The following is a 25,291-nucleotide window of genomic DNA, read 5'->3' on the forward strand; positions in this document are numbered from 1 at the left end:
GCACTATGCTGGCATATCTCCAGATATACCTCTGCCAGTACACTGGCTTTGCTTCTATATGTCTCTTGCTCCCTCATCCTCAGTAGCAAAAGTATCCCTCCCTTGGTAGGTGCATCATTACCAATATTATTGTTGTCTTGATGTGTGTATATTGCCTGGACTGGCCTCCTACAGCTTGTCCCATTGCAATCTATTTGTTTTCCTGCTGATGTTTGTGTTCTTTCTGTGTAATCTTGGCACAATACTGTTTTACCCCTGCTGGGGTTTTAATAGGTGAGCAGCCTGGGGCCTGTGTATTTGTGTTTTTATTGAGAATGTTTATGGTGGAATAACATTACAAGATCTGAACAGGGTGGTTTATAACAGATGCTATTGGAGGTCGCTGATTCATAGGGGTGCCATAAGTCATAATCAACTTGAAGGCACATAACATATGTCCTCTGTTGTATGCATTGGCCTACTCCATGCTGTCCTGTGTGTGTGTGTGATTGTTGCTGTGCTAGCCCACAACTGGTGGGAATAAGGTGTTGCTATGGATGATGGGGGCATAGTTGGAGGTGTTGCACTACTTTGTGCTTTTTGTAGAGACGTGTCCCCCCACAACTTTTATACTGAGTGAATATAGGATACCAACTAAATTACATTGACACTGTGGCACATTAAGTGGCCTGCCATCATATTGGGACCATAGGATTGCTTAGCCCATATTTTATTTAATTTTCAGCTGCTCCTCAAATTCTGCTTCTTTGTCTCCAGTCCATCTCTTCTTGTTGTCTCCAGCTCTTTCATTTCAAAGGCAGTTTGGGATGTGAATCTCTAAGTGTATGCCTGCCAATATCTTCTGGCCCCAAGGCTAGGCATGCCCCAACAAGCATAGAAGTGTATAACACAAGTTAAAAGAAGTTTAGATTTTTAAAGACTAGGTTAAAAATGCACAACGGTACAATTTTGATTGATGGATATTTTAATTATTTATTTGTATCTTACAAAATGATGGGAGGAGGTACCCTCAGAAGAAACGAACACGATATGGTAAACAACATTTTCTGAGGAACTCTTCCCCTCTGCAGAAACATCAACAAAGAGGGTTGCCGCCGTTACCTACTTTGTTACCTGTCTCTGCGAGGGAGGGTTTTGTAGGCGGGGCCGCAGAGTTCAGGCAAGATCGAGTGACAAACCAGCTCCGCCTCCGGGCTGTCTCCTGAAAAAGGAGTTGCTGAGCTCGAGCTCAAGAAAAGGTGGTGCTGGGTGTGTCTGACTCGGTCCTCTTTCAGATTTGCTAACCTTTAGCCCTGGGGCCCCAAAGGTGTTCACACTTATCTCTGACTAAAATGGCATGACTCAATGTAGGAGGAGGCAGGGAGTGACCCGCTGGAGGGAGAGGAGGAGACTGCACTTTTGCAAGCGTACAGAAGACAGTTTAGCTCCCTAAACAATCTTCTGGCAGTTGTGTGAGATACCTAGCCCCAGCGTGTAAATAACCCCTCCCAATCCCTTCCGTTTTTCTGTTGGGGGAGTGAGGGTGGGGAAGAATCCGCACGAAATACAAAAACAGGGTGAAAGAGGAGGGGGAGTTGGGCAGGGGGTAGCAACAGGAAGAATTCTGCGAAAGCTGGGGGGAGGTTGAAACAGGAGTGAGCACCCTGCTGAAATAGGGATCTTCTGGGGGTGGGGAGTAGGTGATGGAAAGCTTTAATGGTGGTGATTGCGCGAAAGACGTCGGGCGAGGGTGAAGCAGATTTTGAGGGAGGGACCCGACAAATGGGGAAAGAGAGGGACGGTGTAAAGTGTATCCTGGAGCTTGCGTGCATCCTCTCAATACACCGGGGGAGCCGGGTTATATGCTAAACAGGCTTACTCGAAAGTCAACCCCACTCATTTCAATGAGCCTTACTCCCAAGGCAAGGGTGGATAGGCTGGCAGCGCGAGGGAAAAATTCTAGGGTGAGAGGTGAGCGGTCTATGAGGGACGCGGATAATTTTGTCGCGCAACGTTGGGGGGCGGGGTAGGGACGAGAGCCGCAGAATGAGGAGGAGTACTGGGGCACATAAGTCTGTGGCCGAGCGGCATTCGCTGAAGAAAGACTGCGTACAAAATGTGAGTGTGTGTGCATATGAAGGGGGGCAGGAGGGTGGGGTGAATGGAGCAACAATCCTGAGGTGCGCGAGGACAGCTGTGAGTAGCCCACAGACTGACGGGGGGGGTACACTTACAGAAAGAGAGCCCAATGGGGTGGGTGGGTGTCAGAGCGCGCGAGAGTAGGAGAGGTCGATAAGCAGGCGAGAGGGCGCGAGGCGCTCCTGGGCTCTGCAGGCGGGCGGGCTGGCGCTGGGCACGAGCGGCGCAGGCCTGCTAAGGCGGGTTAGCTGTGCTGGCGGCTTTTCGAGAGGGTGCGCGCGCGCGCTCGTGGATTCGACGGGAGCGCGTGTGAGGGAAGGGAGCGGAGGGGCTCCGGGAGCTGCCGGTGTATGCGGGTGCACGGAAAAAGAGAGAAAGAAAGAGAGACGGTGGCGAAGCCCGGCGCTAGCGGCTGGGTGGCGGGTCGTAGAGAGGCAGCATGCGGGTGGCGGCGCCCCGGCCGCGTGTGGTGAGTAGTTTCTTGGCGTCTCACGATGTTGCTGGCCACCCGCCGCCAGTTGAGTGGCGTGGCAAAGGCTTGCCTGCCCCCTCTACTAAAATTAAAATACCCTCCCCACGTTGCCCACCGAACCCTAGGCTTCCTTCGAGGTGAGTTACTTTGAACGTACCGCCACGTTCCGCGGGATCAACCTCAATCCGTCCCTAGGGGCAGGAGCGCCGTCTCTCCCCTTCTTCTGGGAATCTTCTTCCTCTGCAACTGCGGGAACTCGTGCTCCTCAGGGAGAGGGAACCGTTTGGACCCGATCCACTTTCGGCTTATTGAGTTATGTGTGCAGGTGGGGGAGGGGTTGTTACCCAGCCTGCCCGTCTCTTACCTGCCGCCGCCATTCGCACCCGATTGTTTCTTTCTTTTAAATTACGGATTCCAGCTAAGGGTTGTTTTCCCTCCTTTTTCTCCCCACCTGCACTGATTCTGGACGGCTTTTTCTGTCTCGGGGTGTGCTTGTATGTTTAGATGGTTTCATTGCACAGAGACTTGCACTGTACCTGTTATGGAACTGTTGCATGACAGGGTATGTGTATTTCTCCTCTCCTTCCTCCTCGATTTATACACTGTAGATATATGTTTATGGTGGGCACACGCACACAAAAGCAGAACTTTAAAAAAAACAAATGGTGGTGTTGGTCACCACATTCATTTTTTAAAAAAAGATATTTCTTTCTGATTGTGCTTAAGAGGTTGGTTGTTGTTTAAAATAAGAATTTTCCTAATATTTTAAATACTCTTGTATTCTGGAAAGATGGAATACATTTTCCATGTTAAAGAAAGTGGCCTGGTGACCTTTCCCACTGGAAGATGTAATATACTAGAGTCATTGGCAGCACCTGGAAAAAACGGTTTCATTGTATGTTTCCCCCCAATGACGTGTTGAAAAGGTGAAGAATAGATGGGATCAGTCTGTCTGACTTCACCTGTGCTGCCTAGAACATAAGACTTTCACAGTCAGGAATGTTGCCTTGCCTGCTTCTCCACCCTGAAACAAATGTTTAGAAATAAAATCTTTTGGATTTCTCCCAGGTCTACCTTGCAATCTGGAAAAGAGAAGCAGTGACACTGGTCCAGTAATCGACTGGAAACCAGATGCTTTCAGAATGCCTGCTTCATCCTTTCAAATGGCAACCAAGAGTGTGGGCTTTTTATTTCTTTGCTTTGTTCTTTTTGACTGCAGATTGATAGAAAGAAATGAGAGTGAAATGATAAGTTTTCAGCTTTGGTCAGACTGGTTTGTGGTTTTGCACTCCCAGACAGCTTTAGAAAGGTGCCTTTTAGTACTCTAAGCTAAATGTGGGGTAATTAGAAAACTACCTGAAACACATTTTTGCTGTGACAGTTGATTATTAGCATTTGTCATTTTGTTTTCTTCAAAGAGGTGCATAAAAATATGAAGAGCTCTGTGTTTTCTTAGCATTTGCATTTTTGGTTTCTGAGAAACGTTTCAGTTCCTGGAATAACATTTGTGGACAAAAATTGAAGTAACAGTTTTTTCTCTTTATTTAAATAGTGTGTTAGTAGTGAGCAGGAAGTGTTAAATGCTGAACAAAATTCTTCTATATGGGTTAGGTGCTGGGAAAATAAATGTGATATTTTTCAGAGCTCTAATATAGGATGAATACAGTGAGTGGTAGGGTCTTCCAGAATTAGGTAAGAGAATATTTTACCAATATAAATACCTTTTCATTTCTTTTTCCCCGCCATTCATTCTCAGAGGTGCACCAAAACTAATATGCTTGTGTGCAAGATTTAAACTTTTGCCCCCTGTTGGACTGGCAGAAGTTCTTTAGATGAGAAGAAAAGAATCCTTTTAAAATGCAAATGGTGTAGGCATTTTGTCAGCCAGCTCCCACTCAACCTGTTGGTTTCTTTTTAACTGAACGTCTGGCAGACTGTATGAAATCCCAAGACTACTTCTGAGTTTCAGGAAATGAGAGTAACATTTTCAGTTGTGTATTTGCTAGTTTTCTTAATTATTTATTTATTTGATTTATATCCTGCCCTTCCTCACAGCAGGAGTTTTTAAATCTTATGCTGGGTTTATATCGCTGTGCAAAAACCTGAATGAATTTGAGGTCAGTATTGTGCAAAGTGAGGGAGCTGGCTGAAATATTAACAGAATGGAGAAAAAATAATGCATGCAGTCCTTGGTTATTTCCTGTATCTACTGTTTCAATTAAGCAGTTTCAGCTCTTGAAAGTGCAGACTAAACATTCACCTTGAGATTAACACCTTAAAGAATTTCCACTCCAAGAAACATGCATCCATGTAGATAACTTGTACGCAAAAGGTGTATGGCAATGATTTCAAAGAGTGTTGAAGATCATGCTTATTTTAGCTATCATAGATGTTATCAGTTGTAGTTGTGTTTATTTATTTATTTTCATTTCTAGACCGCCCATAGCTAATAGCTCTCTGGGCGGTGTACAAAACGTTGACTGTCAAAATGGCCACTTGTCAAGTTGAGTGATTTCTTCAAGGCATAGCCAAGTGACCAGGGTTGAAAAATTAGCTTTCTTAATGTTTCCAGTGATTTAAAATCTCAGAATACAGTTAACTAGCCTTGTGGTTAAAGAGTTCAAGGGGTGGTTGCTCACTCCATGCTTCATTCATCTGATCCTGTCTCCTTCCCACTCTGGCACCACTTTCATTCTATTATGCCATGCTTCCAGGAGGCAGACAAGAAGCTGATTTTAGTGCACTGTTTCTATGCATTGTGTTAATGTTGCTCCTTCCTACATCTGGAAGGGGAGGTTATGCCTGTGTTATGGAGACTTTGCCCAGGTTTGTCTTAGTCTCCACAATAATTTTAAAGAGCTTGTCTGATTTCCTTTAGGCAAACTTTGCTCACTACAAGTGAACAGGGGAGTGTCTAATTACAAGTGTAAATTAACATTGCCATGGGAATAATGAACAAATAGGCATTATCCACCAGGAAAGCCATCTCATTCAAAGGAGTAAGAATGCAGGCACATAGTGTTCTTGTATGCACCTTCAGTTAATTTATGTGAGACTTGGATAGTGACAGTGTCTGGTTGATAGCCTTATATTTGTTTCTATTAATAACCATACATACTCATTTGGAAAAAGAAAATGCTACATGATAGTTTTAGACTGTCAACATTATAGTCTGCTTCTCCTTGTCATTAGAGACCCTGGGGTGATAATACCTTAATTTTTTTAAAAAAACTGCTTAAAAGTCATGTGCATGGCACTCATTATCTCGATGCTTGATTCATAGTGGCCACTTTTATGTTGCTGTCAGTGTTCTTTAACCCTTGTTTTATTACTTGGTCATGATGCTGTTGTTTTAGCTGTGATTCTGAGAGACTGCTTACGTTCAAGAGTATGATCAGCAAACTCTACTTTGTCAATAAGAAATAGATGTAGACTGACATCACAGCAGCCAAACTTGTGATCTAAGTAAGTTATGAATCGGTATATTTGTATTGCCAATGGATTGGTTTTAGCCCGCTAACTTTGAAGGTGACTTGCTTTGGCATTTATCCCATTTCTGGAAAAGGCATTCATAGCAAAGAGTTAAACAGCTTATGGACAAAGAGCTAATGCATCCCTTTAGCACAAAATATTTTTATAATTCAGCTTGGTTATAAATATCGCCATATGCTTTTAAAAAATGTTTAATGTGCTGTCTGCCCATGATAGTGTGTTGGTTCTTTGCTGAAACAATAAAAGAAGTCATAGTTTTCTTTCCTCTGTTCAGAAAGTGTGAGAATAATTAGGAAAAAAATAGGAACATTTCTGTATTGATGCCTTTTGGTTCACATGGCTGGAGGAGTGTTTGGGTTATTTTCATCCTTGTTTGCTTGTGGTAGTGCTCATAAGAAAGTATGACCAACATCTGTGCTAATGACAGTTGTCTGAGCTTGCATCTCTGAGGAATGATTAGAATTACTAGAAGGGTTGTAACTCAGGTGGTAGAGTATCTGCTTTCTGTGCAGAAGATCCCAGGTTCAGTCCTTGGCATTTCCAGGTAGGGCTGGGAGAGACTCCCTGTCTAAACTCCTAGAGAGCCACTGCCAGTCAGTGTAGACAAAACTGAGCCAGATGGACCAATGGTCTAAGGCAGCTTCTTATGTTCTTATGGAGAAGATCTGTATAACTGAATAAAAGCTTATCTTTGTGTCCTCTTAATACTGGGCTGTGAGAAGAATTGCTTGATGAAGATGATTATAGAAAGTCAAAAACTCAGCAATAAATCTACTTGTAATATACATCCACACATTTTCTTTGAAGTGTATATACTTAACTCTGCAAATGGCAATGATGGAGTCTGCTAATAGCATACTGCCAAAGAAGCACAGTTCTTACAATACTGTTCCATTGTACATCTCAGTTTCAGTATTGCTTTTGCCAGCGAATGTTTCTAAAAGATAACAGAACAACTTCTGTAAGGAACATATTGTTTCTCATTGCATTGGCCTTAATTGGACCCTAAATATGGGGCCTTGTTTTGCTTTCCCTCTGCGGTTATGTGACTGTAGACTTTTGTTGAGGTTAACCTATTCAGGTGTTTCCCCCCAAAGACACGTGTTCCTTAGATGCTTAAAAATATTTGAATGAGAGAGCTTACCTAAACTGTTTCAGCAGAGTGTGATTAACATGTTTGTAGCTGCATATTGTGTAATTGACACTTGTCATATAATGTGACTTGCCTGGTTATGAAAAGGTTGAGATTTGTATTTTATATGGTAATAGGATTGTAAACTTACAAACCCATCAAGTATTTGTTGGATCAGCTAAATACCACTAGGCAGCAGTCTTCTGAACTTGTTAGTACATTATGAAGGGCAAACCTTTTTGCATTCCATTTTTACAATGGTTTTTAAAGTGCTTTTCAGAAGAGGCTAAGAATTAAACTACTTAGTTGCCATTATCTATCACAAACCTAATAATAATAGTAAAAAGCTGAATCTAAGATGTTAAGGGAAAATGCTGATATGTAATGCTAATATTAAGTGCCCCTTGTACAATGCAGGGTAAAAGGGATGACATGGTTTTTGAAGTAATAGAGTAGTTTGACAGTTATACTTGAAATTGTATGCATCTAAATTGTTCACTGCATCATATGTGCAAAAAGTTGCACAAGAAATTCTCATAGGAATCTACAAATAGAAATCCTAAGATATACATGCGGTATTATGTGGCTTTCTGCTGCAATCCAGAGATTCAGTTGGCTTCTTAAATTTTCTAGCCCCTTGCCTATAGATAACATGAGAGCATATTTTTAAAATGCACAGAAGAGATACCTCATGTTGGATAACTACTTTTTGTTAAGAACCTCATTTATTTCTGAACTGCCTGCTTTATTGTTACTTAAATATTAATTTAACTTGGATTTGTTGAGTGGAAACCATGGTGGTTATCTCTACCTTGCCTCAAAAAACCTTAGGGCAGACTACTTTAAACAATTCACATTTCTTAATAATTTTAATTGCTTATCGATTACTGTTGATGGGTTGCTTTTCTGTTCAGGAGTAAGTTTTCACTTCTACTATATCTGTATTGGAATTGCTTTTAGATGTTTTAATTGTTCTATCATTTATATGTTTGTTGCCCTGGTCTTCTTTGGGAGGAAGGGCTGGATGTACATTTAATAATATTAAAACATTTATTTCATCACTATTGAAACTATTTGCTAAGAAATCATGGTTATTGCTGCCTAGAATATTGTCCAGTTTTTTGTGTGTGTATAAGTCTCAAGCTACATTATCTGAATCACTGACTATATGCATCAGGGGAAGAGGAAAATAATTGCATTTTACAGAAAAGTAATGGTTGTTGTGTTGAATTTTAGTTGTAGATTCAAGTGTTGTAGGTGGAGTGCTCCTGTTCAGTGTCCAGCCAGTCAGCCGTGGCTTCTACTACAGTACAATATTCCATTTCCTCTCCCCTTTGGTTTTCTGTCTAACACCCAGTCAGTCAACATTTCATGCTCATTGAACATGCTCAGTCCTCCTTGCACTGTCTTTGATTTAGTTAGTTTTTTTGCCATGTTAGTGTTTGCTGCTAAACAACTGTTTTACTTGTGCAAACCTTGAGGTGTCCTCAAGCCCCCTGATACCTCCCCTTTGTGTGTTCATGGGGCCATTTTAGCTATATAAGGATAGATGTCTGAATACATTTGGTGTTAGCATGTACAAGAGGGAGCTGCAACAGAATGTTGCAATGTGGAATGCCTCTGCTCAGTGTTCCAGCCATGCTCCCCTTCAAGTTTCCCCAGGGATGTAGCGACGGGGGGGGGATGAGGGCATTCCCCCCCAAATGATAATTCTGCCCTCTAAATAAAATTTTCCTTCCGTTCCCAAATTTCTAGCATCACAGTAACTTAAAACTTCAGTTGAGCTTTTAAAAATACAGTTTAGGCATCCAGAGAGAGAGGCAGGGCAAAGTTACCAAGGGAATGAAAACACAGTGTTGTATTCTGTTAATAATTTGTTATGTGCCTTCAAGTCGATTATGACTTAGGGTGACCCTATAAATCAGTGACCTCCAATAGCATCTTCTGTTAATAATAAGTTTGACTTAAAGAAGTTTGTCATGAACAGGATCCAGTAGTTGAGGGGAGGAGCTGACAGGAGAGGAAAAAGGAGCAGGAAGGATTAGCAGAGCTGGCCCCAGGCATGCTTGGGCCCTTGGGCATCAGCCTGCCTAGGGCCTGTGGCGCTGGAGTGTAACCCCTCATGCATCCCACCTACCTCTATTGCTCCTGTAAATGACGTGCGTGCTATGCACGCATGCCTACCATCAACCAAGGTGGTGGCAGGGGCATCAGCCCCTTAGGGAAACCTCTGCCGCCATTTTGGTTGATGCAGGCATGCGTGCGAAGTGTGTGCATCATTTCCAGGAGTGATAGAGGTAGATGGGGCATGCGTGGCTCGCACCAACTGTATGGGAGGGAGGTGCCTGGGTGGCTCCTCTGCAGTCCACAGCAGGGTCGGGAGCTGCTGTGGATCGCAGAACGGGAGCACTATCCTCCCACCCTCAGGATAAGCCCCGCAGGGGCCTTCGGCCAGGACCCAACTTGGCACCTCCTGGCGCTGGCCCTGGGGATTGGGCCAAGAATGTGACTGGATGTTATCAATAAAATTCTCCTCAAGGAACTTGTCTCATGGATAAAAAGAGGGTAAATACCAAACACAGCAAATATAAGCGTTAAAAGTGTGAATGAAGTGAGCACAAATCTTGATGGATGGGGGAAGGAGTAGGTAAACCTAAGGGTTTGCAGTTGGAGGAAGGCAAGGTGGGAAGGACAGTATTGTTATGCATTGAAAAGCATCTCCCCCATTGTTGCCAATGTAATGATTTCCCCACTAAAATCTAGTGTTTTTAGGCACATGTCTGGTGGCGAATTTTCCTGTCTAGTGGCCAGTGGGAAATCTAGCGGATGTCAAACATTTTATGGTCTGAATCTGATGGTTTTTACAGATACTTCAATTTCACCCCCCTGCTATTATGTATTTCATGAAACTGTCTAGCCAAAATCTAGCTTTTTTTAAAAAAAATTACTTTCAGATATTTTCTTGTATTTTTCATTGTTTGCATTTCTGTTCTTTTGTACAGTCCCTAAAGTGCTACTTGACTATTGTTTCATTTCTGCTATAAGCCAAGGATACCAGAGTAATTTACCCAACAAAACACAATGAGCCAGTGACAGAGAATGATTTTAAAGTCAAGTCTCCAGATCGAGTGGTGTGCTTGTTTTTTAAAGGTATAAAGACAAGGAGGTTCTTGCCGATTGGCTGGCTGAGAAGGAAAATGTGCAGTCAATATTCTGCCTAATCAAAGTGTGATGCAGCCTAAGCACCACCATAGGAGACATGATGATTAGGAACTACAAGCCTCAGAAGTAAATGGCCTGAGCATGCACAGAGTGCACTTGCCTCACTAATGAGGAATCTCTGTTTGTATTTAATAAGGTGTTTCCCAACCTGTATCATTTGTATAACCATCACAAGAAGGGCTTACTGGATCAGGCAAAGGCCCATCTAGTCCATAATCCTGTTCTTAGACTAGCCAACCAAACACACATATACAGAGCATTTTTTAAACCTAAAAAAACCCAGGAATGTAAAACGTCCATACTTCTCTCAGATCTAAGACACACATACATATTGATATTTGCAGTTCCAAACTTAAATACAACACAATGGTTGCTAGTACTTTTAAATTCTATTATCTATCTTGTTAAGTAATTCCTTATAACAGTGTTTCACAATAACACCAAAATGCTACCAAACACAGTGTCTAGTGGGTTAAGGTCAGCTTTTGGTGGATTTGGGGCATGGGTCTGGTGGGAAACTTTTTTTGTTGGCAGCACTGATATCCCCCTCCCCTGTAGTGCTCAGGCAGACTCTTTAGGTGGTGGGTGCTATTAGTGCATTTGGTGGGTGTGCTTAGGCTTTTGGGCCTAGATAGTGCAGCAGCCTAGCCTAGTCAAGGGCAGGACCTGAGAAGAAGCAGAGACGCGAGTGAGCTGGCTCTCCAAGGCTCAGGAAGCCAAATAAGACTTTACTTAGACCAGACAATGGGGAGCTGGAATATTGTGTGTGCGTGCATGTCTGGGGGGACATTTCTTCCTTTGTTTGTTAAAAAAGTTGAAAAATATATCCTTTCAAGCTGCTTCCATTTCAAATGGTTTTGAAGAGTCTAATGTGGCTAGAGCCTTAGTTGCAACAGTTTTAGACCCCAACCCAACTGTGCAAATCATTATAAATAATCCACCTTATTGAACTTTTCTCATGCAAAGTTATGTACTACCAAAATAGGGCGTGTGGCATTTGCTGGTAGATCCCTCAGAAGCAGTGTTAGCTGGCTGGCCCAGGGTCTGTCTGTAGAACAGAGATTGTGTGCTTGTACAGTTAATTCTACCACCTGTGTAAGCATTTCCTTGTAAAAAGTGATTTTGTAGGTATTAATTTAACTGTTAAAGTGAAACGTCTCTTAATTGCTTTCCTGGCATGGCAGATGAAATCAGGGAAGTTAGTTCTGGGAAGTAGCTGCCTCAGAAGAACTGAACTCGCAGTTCACGAGCTTACTAAAACATTGTACCTGTGCAAGGTTAAGCCTTTCTATACTTGTACACTTTGTATCCTGCAGGACTCATCTTTGGTACATCTACAGCTGTGTGTAAAAATTCATTCTCAACTTTGATGCATGCGCTGACACCATAGAGGTGTTAAATGCTTCATCAGAGAAAAGCAAACTTGGTAATCTTGGCTTTTGAAAGTAACATATTTGAAGGAATTTCAAATGAACAGTTCCTCTGCAAGTTTGCAGAGAAATCAGTGGTGCATTAGACTTCATTAATAGTTCAGATCATTAGAGTAGGATGACTTGCATGGTATACATTTACTTCCTAGTCCCTGTTGTCGTCTCAACTCTCACTGGTAACATTTTACTAGGTATTTATTTTTATTTTGCTCTTTCTCCAAGGAGCATAGAGGAGTATACAAGACACCCCCTTTTTTAAATTCTCAAAATGATCCTGTGAGGTCGGTTAGGTTGAGAGACAATGACTTGCTCAGTGAATTTCGTAGTTGAGCTGGGATTTGAATCCAAATCTCCTTAGTCAAAGTTGAATGCTGTTTGCTACAGCACACTGATTTTCAAGATGAAATCTTTACATTCGGCAGGAATTTATGTAGACCCTCCTGTAGGGAAAGTGTGAATTTTCTGTGATTGAACTATCACTAGTTTTGATTAACGTGTGTATGGTAGATGTAATTCTGTAGCAATTGTTTTGTTTTTCTTGGAGCATTTTCCCCCTCTTTACTGATAATAATTTTAGTGATGTTGAGAGCTAGTAGTAAGTGAATCAGGAAGTCTCTGGTTTCAAATATTGGTTCTGCTGTGAGTGCACTAGATGTGGAGCTGGAGGCTGACCATCTGAAATATTGAAATAATGTTGGCTTACCGTATAGGTTTATTTATTTATTTATTACATTTATATACCACCCCATAGCCAAAGCTCTCTGCGTGGTTTACAGCAATTAAAAACATTAAAATATATATATACAAATTTTAAAACACAAAACCAATTTAAAAACACAATTTAATAAATAAATAAAAAACAAACAAGGTTTGTTGAAATGATGCTGCAATACTGTATATGGAGCACTTTGGATGCTCTAAAGCAGGGCCATGGAACCTTTTTCAGCCCAAGGGCCACACTTCCTCATAATGAACCTTCTGGGAGCTACATATTTCTGGTGTGTGGGGCCAGAGGTAAAAGTGGGTGGAGCAACAGAAGTGGCTCACTTTTATACAGTAAGCTACATTCCAGGAAGAGGTTCCTACACCCCTTTCAATGTCAGGGCAAGCGAGAAGCATTATTAAAGTTCAAGGACACTTCCAGCCAGGCAAAATCATTCAAGGGCATGGAGCAGGGCCTGTGATGAAGGGTGGGGTCTGCAAAGAAGGGGGGTGTCCTGGGGAGAGATCTGAGGGCAGCGTTTGGTTCCCAAGGCCTGAGTTTCTCCACCTCTGCTCTAAAGCTTTATATAAGTGCATCACATATATGATAATTAAACTCTGAAAACAATATTAATTTTATGTGGGTTTGCAGGCCAGAAAAAGTTGAGGATAGGAGAGGTGGGAGGTTCAGGAAAAATGTATAGAGAGTTTAGTTGTCAAATCTAAATGGTAATGTTGGATCCAGTACACGATTGAAGAAGATTTGTAGTGAGTGGTTTTCCTGTTGTGGCTTGTGTGACCTGGCCTTGTGACATTATTTCTTTGAGTATCCTTGTTTAGTGTAGGTATTTGTAGAGTTCATGTACATGATCAAATAACTCCTGTGGTGTTTGATTACACAGGTGCTATTTGGTCATAGTTATGACTTCTCAGCAGGAATTCACTGTGTCTGCATCAATTCATTTCATTTGGAGGTTGGTTTTGCTCACTAGTCAGACATTATTTTTGGTTGGCATTTGCCCCTTCCCTTCTCAGTTGAAATGAATTCAAACCTCTTCCCTTCTAGAAGTGTTTTGCTTCACTGCATGTGCTGCTTCAGAGAACACAGAAATAGAGACACATTGTTTGTACAAGACTTAGATTAATTTTGTTTTTTCTTGGTGGCAGAAGTAGTGGTCCTCTGGTCTTTCATTTGAAACAGGATGGTAATTGTTGGAGACTTAGGTGAACCTCTCAGCTCCAGCCCAGCTCTGTGATAGTATTTTTGTCCTGCAGCTGCATCATGAGGCTGTATGTCTGCAGCAGTAGCATCTCAGTGACCTTTATCCCCTCCCACTCAAGCAAGTCTTTCCTGCTCCCTTTTGTTATCAGCCATAGGGCAAGAAAGACGGAACAGCAACAGAAATCCCTATAGACACCAGCAATATCCACAAATCTGAAAAAGGGGCCTATGAGGAGGGGAACACCCATCCTTAGGGTTGTAGTCAACCAATTCCTGCTCAGAGTAGACCCATTGAAATGAATGAACCTAAGTTCGTTATGTCTATTAACTTAAGTGGGTCTGCTCTGTATAGAACTAGCATTGAATACCACCCTTAGGAACAAGCAGGGAAAGTGGCCAAGGGAGGTAGTAAAATGAAAGTAGAAGGGGGTAATCTTAAGGAGGAATCTGGGGTCTGGGATAGTGGACGTGTCATAATAGGGGAAAACAAGCCAAGGAGGCAAGTTGGAAAAACCCCTATCCCAAGCTACAGAGAAGCTGAGTAAATTCATTAGCAGCACTCCATCCCTAGCTCTCTCTTGCCTTCTTCCCATTTCTCCGATGCCTTCACAAGCATTTGGGGGGGGGCAGAAGCTGTGGGAGGCAATTTGTACCATTTTGTAGCTTCCCTGAAAGCCAAGGTAAAACAAGATGCTGCCCCTACTTCACATCCTCTGTTCATGCCAGAGGATTCAAGAGTGAGTAAGTTTGGTTGTCTTGCATGTTACTTTATATGCTGTATGGTCAGCACACAAGATGACAAGACCTTCTTCTGGGTTCTCTGCAGTTCCTGGAAAACATGAGAGAAAAGTGTTCACTGTTGTCAAGATTGTGAGAGGATTTGTGAAGCCTTGTCCTTGTGTAGCAACATGCATATTTGCACTCCAATTGCTTAGCACAGGGCTTGCCAATCGTTTTCAGTCTGTGGACAAATTTGCAACCTGGAGAAACTGTCATGGATACCACACACGCACCACAACCATGCACACGCTGCAACTTATTCTTTTGCCTACAATAGAATGCTTCTTTCAAGCCTGTTTTCAGCACTGGGAAGGGATCCTGCAGGTGTCAGACAAGGCCTTGTGGCATGTTGGTGACCCATCTGTGCATTTCCCCTTTCTTCCCTTTAGTGCTTGGTTTGTAATTGTGCATTTTTTATAACCTTTGGTTGAAACAATAAACTTATTAGTGTTTCTCTTTGGACATCTGTTTGTTTTTTGAAAAGAAGCCCCACAAAATATTAGTTTTTAACCCTAATCATAAGAGGCATTTTTAATAGCTTGTGCTTTTCTTTTTCCTCTGTGGAGAATTTACTTGTTGAATTCTGCTTTTTGTTCTGATCTTGTTCCTGTGCAACTTTCAATTATATAGTGTTGGGTACTAAGGAGAATTAAATCCATGGAAACAAGTGTTTCAGCAAGCTGAAAGGCTCTTGATTTTGTTTTCCATACATCTTTTAAAAATGAAAATCATAAACTTCTGAAAAAAGCGTTATTGCTTTCTGGAGACCTAGGAGACTGAAATTCATATCTAATATGGTTGTTTCTTTGTGGCTTTACTGCTGCCTCTGTAGGAAAAAAGCAAATGTCTGTATTTATGGCTTGAACTTAGCTATTGAGTCTAGTAAATGCCACTGTTTAAGTCTGGCAAGATTTATAATGCAGTGGAATATTGACTGATATGTTAATGAATTATCTACACAGTGTACCTATGAAACTCGTAATTCTCTTCAAGACACTTTGTTTCATACTTCATCTGTGCCATCTCCCTATCCCCAAATAATGAAATGAAAAAAATTACAGAAGCTTGCCCTTAGAAGGTCAGATAAAGAAGGCTTATGGTTATACATATATATATGTTAGCATCTATTCTAACACCAGATGAAGACAGAGAGCCCCAAATGTCCACTTGCTGTACTGTATGTTTTTCATTTGTATAGTATCCGGGAAGTAGTATGAAAAAAATGATAATCTAGAGAAGTATTTTGGAATGTTTCCATAGAAAGGTAACTGATTTTATTAGATAAGAGGAATGCAGTGGATATAGTTAAAGCATTTTTTTCTCAGCCTTTTTCAAAAATTAAGCTCCCTTCTAACTTGGGTTATGTCCCAAAGTCTCTAACCCACCTGCTGCCATTTCTTTGGCATTCACTTTCACAGAATCTTTGCATAGAGCTCATTGTTGTGTGCATATGAATTCCAATAAAGCCCTTCCTGGACCCAGAAGACACTAATAATTATGGGGTGTTCGCTTCCTGGACTGAAGCTGGTAGTTGTTGTTTAACTTCAGAATTTCTTGAATTAGTTGGATTATCTGGATCCATTTTAGATAGGCTTTAGGCCTGGCTTTGGAACAGACATTGTCTTAGTTGCCCTGACTCTGCTTGGAGGAGGACAGATTTATTCACTTTGACATCTTCGTGCCTTTTGATAACCACTGACCAAAGATAGACTTCTAGGTTGGAAATGGGGGCTACTGTTTGGAGTTGTTCTGTTTCCATTAGGGTAGATGGATGGATGGTGGTGCTGGAGGGCTACTGCTCAGATGCATGGCATTTATGCAGGTTTCCATCTCGTACCCTGTGCTTTTTGACATCTATATGAAAGGACTGAGTAAGACAATCCAGGGATTTGGAGCAGAGATATCATCAGTATAATGACACCCATCTCTCTTTCCCCTTTACAGCTGATTCAGGTAAGGCGGTGACCCATATCTGAATTTGGTAATGGACTGGATGAGAGCCAATGAACTGACACTCACTCCAAATGAGATGGAAGTACTGTTAGTATGTGTTTCCTTGTTGGTTTGGGGGCTTAGTCTGGATAGGGTTGTGCTCGTGTTGAAGGAGAGGTTCAGAGTGGTTCGGTTTGGTGGTGTTCATTGACCCAGCTTTGACACCAGAGCTGAAGGTGGTCTTTATGGCAACCTATTCAATTGGTGTGCCAGTTGCCATCCCTTCTGGACAGGGATAGCCTTGCCACAATCATTTCATTCTCTGCTGGTCTTCAGATTAGATTACTATAATGCCATGCATGGGGGCCTGCCTTTGAAAACAGCCCATAAACGTCTGGACACAGGTGCCTGACTGCTAAGGTGGGAATGGGCATTGGGGGCGCATCTCACCAATCCTTACACATCTACAGTGTCCCTGTATGTTTCCTGACCACAATTCAAAGTGTAAGTTCTAATCACTAAAGCCTTTTATGGCTTGAGGCTAGGAATCTTGAAAGATTGAAAAGCTCCACATGAGCCTTGCCGATATGATGAGCTAATCATTGGAGGCTTTTCTCTAGGTGCCATGACCAACGGAGGTGTGGCAGGTAGTGACCAGGAAGAGGGCCTTTTAGGTGGTGATGCCCACATATACAACGTTATCTCCAGGGAGGTTCTCCTAGTGCCTATGTCATATTTTGCTGTTACGTGAAAATCTTTTATTTTCCTAGGCCTGTAAAAACCCTGACACGAAGTGTTTTTTAATGCTAATTTTGTCTGCTGTTTTAATTTGTTTATTTTATTTTAAAAGGTTGATTGTTTTTGTGGAACTTTGTGTAAGCTGCCTTAGAAATATTTATTTGAAAGGCAGGTTATAAGTTTGTAAATACAATCTGTGGATTGGTTCTTGAATCCAACTCTGACATAGAACAAGACTTGTTCAAGGCATCTCATTTCTTCCTAAAGTGGCTATCCAATGAAGAAGACATGAGGTGAGAGACCTGATGTGGCTAGCTATCTCTGTACAATAATGGTAAAGAACCTCTGGCCTATGCACCTAATTAAGCTTGCCAGGCTTGCCCACTTGGCTCACAAGGCTGCTTTAGTCAAGCCATGCCCACCTTCCTACACCTGATGTTATATATGACAATGGGTGTGGGGCAAGAAAAGGTGCCGGTGGGTTTTAAAAGGGTTTGCAGATACCACTGATTGTCAACACCTGTGTTTAAGGGTATTTGTATGACTCTGTGCATGGTGCTTTGCCAAGTCCCAGTGATCATTGGGGCTTCCATGCCCAGCACTATGCAAAAATGTGATGTGAGGTGATTGACAGGTATCACACGTGCTCTGTGGGGGTAGGGGTGGGGAGATAAGGATCTGGCCTGCTGGCTGGTTCCAGTTCTCCACCCCAGCTTTGTAGCATAGTTGTTCTGGTGGCTGCAAAGCTTAACATCTTGCTGCTGGGGGGAAAGAGTCGCTGGCTCTTCCTGGTGCAGGATCCCTCTCTTGGTGCCCCCCCTCCTCCTGGTGTCTTGCAACACTTGGGGGGAGGTGGGCTGTCTATATTTTAATAACCACTGAATTAAACAAGCAAACTTGAGTTGACAAAATTTTCATAGAATGGTAGTGTTGGAAGGGCTCTATAAGTCCATTGATTCAAACCCCCTGTTCAGTGCAGGAATTCAACTTAAAACATACCTGACAGGTGGCTGTCCAGTGGCCTGTTGAATGCCTCCAGTGTTGGAGAGCCTACCACCTTCTTAGATATCTGGTTCCATTGTTGTACTGCTCTTACAGTTAGGAAGTTTTTCCTGATGTTCAGCTGAAATATAGCTTCCTATAACTTGAGCCCATTAGTCTGTGTCCTGCACTTTGGGATGAAAGTTCCTGGCTCTCCTCTGTGTGACAACCTTTCAAGTACTTGAACAGTGCAATTGTATCTCCCCTCAGTCTTCTTTTCTCAAGGCTAAACATGCCTAGGTCTTTGTTTTCAGTCCCCTAATCATCCTAGTTGCCTGCCTCTGAAACTGTTCCAGTTTGTCTGCATCCTTGTTAAAGTGTGGTGTCAAGAATTGGATGCATTACTCAAGATGAGGCCTCACCAGTGCCAAATAGAGAACTAGTACTTCATGCTGTTTGGAAACTATACTTCTGTTAATGCAGTCTAAAATAGCATTTACATTTTTTTGCAGCCACATCACACTGTTGGCTCATATTCAACTTGTGATCAACAACAATTCCAAGATCCTTTTTGCAAGTATTGCTGAGCCAAGCATCCTCCATCTTATAACTATGCATTTGGTTTCTTTTTCCTAGGTGTAGAATGTTGCTCTTATCTCTGTTAAATTTCATTCTGTTTTCAGCCCAATATTCCAGCCTATCAAGATCCCTTTATAATTTACTTCAGGATTTTCCCAGTGATTGATGACAGACTGGTCTGTAGTTCTCAGGTTCCTCCTTTTTGCCCTTTTTGAAGATAGGGATAACATTAGCCCTCCTCCAATAATCCAGCACTTCACCCATCCTCCACAATTTCGCAAACATAGTAGTCAGTGGTTCTGAGAGTTCTTCAGCCAGTTCTTTCTTTACTCTAGGATGCAGTTCATTGGGCCCTGGAGATTTGAACTCGTTCAAAGTAATTGGGTATTCCTTGACCATTTGTCTGTCAATCTCAAGTGGCAATCCTGCTCCTTCAGTTTGTACTTCATGTTTTCCAGGGGAATCATAGAACCTTTTTTGGGAGAAGACTGATCCAAAGTACAAATTGGGCACTTCTGCCATTTCTTTGTCCTCTGTTGTCATTTTGCCATCCTCATTGAGTAGCTGAACCATAATTTCTTTTCTCTTTCTTTCTCTGAAGAAAGTTGTTTCGTTGCTTGTAGCATCCCTCACTAACCTCAGCTCATTCTCAGCTTTAGCCTTCCTGATGCAATCCCTGCAATTCTATGCTTTGTTATGTGCCTTCAAGTTGATTACAATTTATGGCGACCCTATAAATCAGCAACCTGCAGTGGCATCTGTTACAAATAACCCTGTTCAGATCTTGTAAGCTGAGATCTGTGGGTTCCTTTATGGAATCAATCCACCTCTTGTTTGGTCTTCCTCTTTTTTTGCTCCTTTCTGTTTTTCCCAGCATTATTGTCTTTTCTAGTGAATCATGTCTTCTCATGATGTCTCCAAAGTATGATAACCTCAGTTTCATCATTTTAACTTCTAGTGATAGTTCTGGTTTAATTTGTTCTGACATCCAATTATTTGTCTTTTTTGCAGTCCATGGTATGCGCAAAGCTCTCCTCCAGCACCACATTTCAAATCAGTTGATTTTTCTCTTATCTGCTTTTTTCACTGTCCAACTTTCACATCCATACATAGAGATTGGGAATACCATGGTCTGAATGATCCTGACTTTGGTGTTCAGTGATACATCTTTGCATTTGAGGACCTTTTCTAGTTCTCTCATAGCTGCCCTCCCTAGTCCTAGCCTGATTTCTTGACTATTGTCTCCAGTTTGGTTAATGACTGTGCCGAGGTATTAATAATCCTTGACAAGTTCAATGTCCTCATTGTCAACTTTAAAGTTACATAAATCTTCTGTTGTCATTACTTTAGTCTTTTTGACATTCAGCTGTAGTCCTGCTTTTGTGTTTTCCTCTTGAACTTTAATCAGCATTCGTTTCAAATCATTACTGGTTTCTGCTAGCAATATGGTATCATCTGTATTTCTTAAATTATTGATATTTCTCCCTCCAGTTTTCACACCTCCTTCACCTTGGTCCAATCCCACTTTCCGTATGATATGTTCTGCATATAGATTAAACAAATAGGGTGATAAAATACACCCCTGTCTCACACCTTTCCGATGGGGAACCAGTCGGTTTCTCCATGTTCTGTCCTTAGTAGCCTCTGGTCTAGAGTATAGGCTGCACATCAGAACAATCAGATGCTGTGGCACCCCTATTTCTTTTAAAGCATTCCATAGTTTTCATGATCTACACAATTAAAGGTTTTGCTGTAATCTATAAAAGCACAGGGTGATTTCCTTCTGAAATTCCTTGGTCCGTTCCATTATCCAACATATAGTTGCGATATGATCTCTGGTACCTCTTCCCTTTCTAAATCCAGCTTGGACATCTGGCATTTCTTGCTCCATATATGGTAAGAGCCTTTGTTGTAGAATCCTGAGCATTACCTTACTTGCATGGGATAGTAAGGCAATAGTTCGATAATTACTGCATTCCCTGGGGTCCCCTTTCTTTCAGCTTTCATCAGCATTCGTTCAAATCATTATTGGTTTCTGCTAGTAAATTCTGTGCTGCTGGTCTGTATTCTTCCTTTGTGGCCTGGCCTTCCTTCCACTTCCTGTATATTTCGACCCCCCCCCGTACTTTTAACTAAGTTATGTTTTCATACTACCATAAAGTGGAATGTTATTTTGAAAGCTGCCCTGCAGGGGCTAGTAACTAACATGCTTGTCAGCTGGGCTGTTGTTCCACGGGGTCTTTCCCAAGATATGTACCAATTTTCAGAAATGACTATATGAGCCCAAATAAATGTTGGGGCTTTGTAGTTGTTTTCTCAAAATAGCAGCCCCTCTTGATGCATGATGCCCTGTTGTTAAAAGGAAAAAAGGGCAAAATCTATTGGGCGAGCACAAGCCCTTTGTGTGAGCCTAAGCATCTCTTTGGATTGTAGCCATGGTCAGGGCTGGCACCAGACTGCAGCGGGCCTTGAAGGCAGTGGTGATGTGGCAGCACTTCCACCACCGCCAGTGTTTAGACAGGCTCAGCTGCATCAGTATGCTTGCGCACTCTGATGTGGTGACATGGGAAGTGGCATGGCCAGCCTGCACCGGTAGCTGAGAAGGTGGCTCCCACTCCCTGATCTGCACCAGCATCAGTTTGTGGGATGCAAACTCCATAACCCAATGCTAGCATGGGTTGCTGAGCAGGAGCTTCATCCACCCAGCCCCAGATGACCCTGTTAACTGCAGGGGCCCTTGGCCAGTGCCCAACCTGGCCGCCTGCTGGTGCTGTGCCTGGCCATGGTAATTGAATCTGCAAGGGATACAAAATGGGGAGGGATAGGAGACTATAGAGGGCTAGATTAAAAGTGAGCAATGCTACATTGAGAACAATAAAATGAAATTTAAAGAAAACACATTGTGAGATCTTGGAGTGAATGCCTTATTCTGAACATAAGGCTTTATCTAGTTATGTAGTGTGCAGATATGTTGGTATTACTTGAACTTTATCCTGTGTTGTCTACTCCTTGCCCTGTGTACCTTATGTATATGTACAGTAGGGCCCCACTCATATGGCAGGTTAGGTTCCAGACCCCGGCCGGAAAGTGAAAACCACCGAAAAGCGGATCAGCTGTAGTGCGGGGGTCTGGAACCTAACCCGCTGATTGCACCAGAGGAGGAGAAGATCAGATCTTCCCCTCGGGCACGATCAGCTCGAGCGGGAGTCTGATCGTGCCAGAAGAGGAGAAGATTGGCTGTAGTGAGCTACCCTCCTCGGGTGCGATCAGCTGGAGTACGCGAGTCTGACCGCCCCCCAAGGAGGATAAGATCAGCTGTAGCATGCTACAGCTGATCTTTTCCTCCTTCGGGCGCGATCAGCTGGAGTGCATGAGTCTGACCACCCCGAGGAGGATAAGAGGAGCTCAAGTGGGAGTCTGATGGCGCCAGAAGAGGAGAAGATCGGCTATAGCGAGCTACAGCTGATCTTCCCCTCCGGTGCAATCAGCTGGAGTGCAGGGAGCTCCAGCCCCCCCTCCAGCTGATCACCCTGCTGGTGCCATATTAACGGAACGTGAAAAAACAGGGCGCCGAAAAGCAGGGCTCTACTGTATCTTCTTTTTCTTTTTGTCTACATAGTCATATATTCACTGTGCTCTCACTTGACGAAGCTTAGGTATTTACTTGTCTGTCACATTAAATTCATTTTTAAAAATAATTAGCTGTATTGTTAAATGCTGTTACTGGAAATAATAAAAGAAAGCAGCAAAGAGAATGTATGTCACACTTTCCAGAAACAAATAAAGGAATAGCTTATGCTTTAAAGCAGGGATGGGGAACCTTTCTCAGATTGAGGGCTGCATTTGTTTTGAGCAATCTTCTAAGTGACAGTGGTGGGCTGGACCAGAGACCAAAGTGGGTGGAGTGACAAATGTGAATGTTACCTTTGTACAGTAGGCTAGTTTCTACATATACACACACCTCTTTATTCTCCATCCGGGCAAGCAAAAGGCATAAGTTTAAGGATATATTCCAGCCATGCAAAAACACTCTGGTGTGAAAGAGAGCCGGTGAGGGGGTGTGGCCTGGGAGACTTCCAAGGGACAAATAGAGAGGCCTGGAGGGTTGCATTCAGCCCCTGGGGCTGAGGTTCTCCACACCTGCCTTAAAGCAATCTAAAAAGCTGCCATAATGAACATGATGTGTTTCAAAAATTAGCGGAGGGCAAGAAATATCACTGGCTCCTGAGAGAGTGAATGAATACCTTTGGAAAATGAAGATATTTATGCTGCAATCCAACACACTTACCTGGGAGTAAGTCCCATTGAACTCAATGGAGCTTACTTCTGTGTAGAGATGCACTGGATTCCAGCCTTAGTCTTATTGTTTTATAGCTTGTAACTTGTTCTCACAGTTATTCTGTGAGCTATGCTACTTATTTCTTTTTGGTAGATAGGAACCCAAAACAGCCAATAGTTGCCTTGTATGAGCAAGGATTTGAAATGCTGGTCCAATCCTTCTTCCCCAGCTCTGTTAGGCCCAGGATGGGACTCAGGAACCAGGCTTGTGGTTGAAAGCAATTCAGTTTTTATTAAGGTAATATCCAGACATAGACTGCGCCTTCTCATGAAGCAACACAAAGTTACAGGTCCTGCGACGTGGAAGAAAGTTGACAGAGCAAGGGACCGCTTTCCCGCCTGTCTCTTAAGAGGGGGGCAAACAGGCGCGAAGCCTTTCGCTCCTCCTTATTGGACCCTCGGTCACCACCCTCCTGCCCCCCTTCCTTTCCTGTCTTTTCAACTGTCTTCGCGTACGTGGCAACGGGGGAAGCACGGGCCCCTCCTGAAGTCTCCGACTCTGGTATGGGGGAGAGAGGGGGGTCAAGCTTCAAATTGTCTTGCAATCTCTCGCTGCTTTTCTCTGGCTCAGGAGGCAGCGTGGGAACTTCGAGGGAAGACTCCAGTTCTGTGAGACCGTCAAGGTCTCTGTTGCTATGCAACGCTATCTCTGGAATTTCCTCTCCTTCTCCAGTCCGCTCTAACGAACTGGGCCCCTCCTCCTCCATTTCTGAATCCTCATACCCCCAACCTGGCACCTGGACGTCTGATGCCCTGACATCATCCCCTCTCCCATGCTGTGCCCCCCCCCCGGCTTGGGGCGATGGGGAAACCTTCGGTGAAAAAGTTTTACCAAATCTGGAGTGTGCACATCAGTTTCAGCTTCCCAAGATCTGTCTGCCGGCCCATAGCCCTTCCAGTGAATCAGATACTGCAATTTGTTATGCCTCATTCGGGAGTCCAGGATTTCTTCCACTTCAAACTCAGTTTGCTCATTCACTATTAACGGAGCCCCTGGAGGCTCCTCTGGCCGCAATTCGCTGGGGGGGGGGCTGCTTTTGTTAACAAGGATCGATGAAACACAGGGTGTATTTTAAACGTGTCTGGTAGCTTTAGTCGATAAGCCACGGGATTAATTTGAGCCTCTATTTCAAAGGGCCCCACTCGTTTGTCCTGTAATTTCCTACATTTGCCTGGCATCTGAAGGAAACGAGTGGACAGCCATACCTGATCTCCTGGTTGAAGGGGGGTGCCTCCCTCCTGTGCAGATCAGCAGCTTGCTTGTACTCTGTCTTGGCTTCGTTTAGCTGCTGTTTCAATGTCTGTTGAACGGCCTGTAACTCCTTCAGATAGTCTTCTGCGGCCGGCACCAGCACCCCTTCTGAGCTGCTTGGGAAGGCTTTAGGATGAAATCCATAATTAGCGAAGAACAGGGTTTGCTTAGTGCTGGAGTGCAAGGAGTTGTTATAGGCAAACTCTGCAAAGTGCAAATATGACACCCAGTCAGTCTGTTGATAGGACACATAACAACGTAAATATCTTTCCAAAACAGCGTTCAGGCGTTCTGTTTGACCGTCCGTCTGGGGATGATGAGCGGAAGAGAGTTTTAGCTCCGTCTGCAACTGTTTCCACATTGCTCTCCAAAATTTAGCTGTGAACTGAGTTCCTCGACCCGAGACTACAATCCATGCAACCGGTAGATTTCCCTGATGAATAACTTGGCTGTTTCTTTTGCCTCTAAGGCCCCTGAACAAGGGAGAAAATGCGCCATTTTGGTGAGTAAATCGGCCACCACCAGGATGGCCGTCATTCCTTGTGACTTTGGTAGATCAGTTATAAAATCCATGGAAAGGTCCTTCCAGGGTTCGTTTGGGACAGGTAGCGGTTGTAACAGCCCGGCTGGCTTTCCTGTTTGTGTTTTCGCCCGCACACAGACAGAACAGGATTTTACATAGTTCTCAATGTCTCGACGCATTTTAGGCCACCAAAAGTCCTTGGCCACGTTCTGAATGGTTTTATAAATACCAAACTGCCCCGCGGTGATGGAGTCATGGTACTGACGTAGGACTCGTGAGTCTTAATTCTCCTTCTGGCACATACCTGGCTGCTTTGAACCATAACAGTCCATCTTGCCAGTGGAAACTTACTTCTGGATCTTGATCTTGTCCCGCCTC

The 25,291-nt window shown here is 43.1% G+C and overlaps 1 protein-coding gene across 10 annotated transcripts in view; it reads left to right on the forward strand.

The window, feature by feature from the left end:
* The first annotated feature begins 1,807 nt into the window (after positions 1-1,807).
* Positions 1,808-25,291, forward strand: part of PTPRF (protein tyrosine phosphatase receptor type F) — an 834,986-nt gene continuing 811,502 nt past the window's right edge. For 6 of the 10 annotated variants that reach the window (XM_061632670.1, XM_061632668.1, XM_061632676.1 and 3 more), the window contains exon 1: positions 2,293-2,587. The gene's annotated coding sequence lies outside the window, so the exon portion shown is untranslated. Of the gene's footprint in view, positions 2,098-2,292; positions 2,588-2,648; positions 2,728-2,997; positions 3,153-3,605; positions 3,769-25,291 lie in introns of those variants that run through there. The other 4 variants (XM_061632671.1, XM_061632675.1, XM_061632672.1 and 1 more) reach the window with 4 other exon arrangements.

This window comes from Rhineura floridana, chromosome 6 (genome assembly GCF_030035675.1).
Source record: "Rhineura floridana isolate rRhiFlo1 chromosome 6, rRhiFlo1.hap2, whole genome shotgun sequence".
NCBI lineage: Eukaryota > Metazoa > Chordata > Lepidosauria > Squamata > Rhineuridae > Rhineura > Rhineura floridana.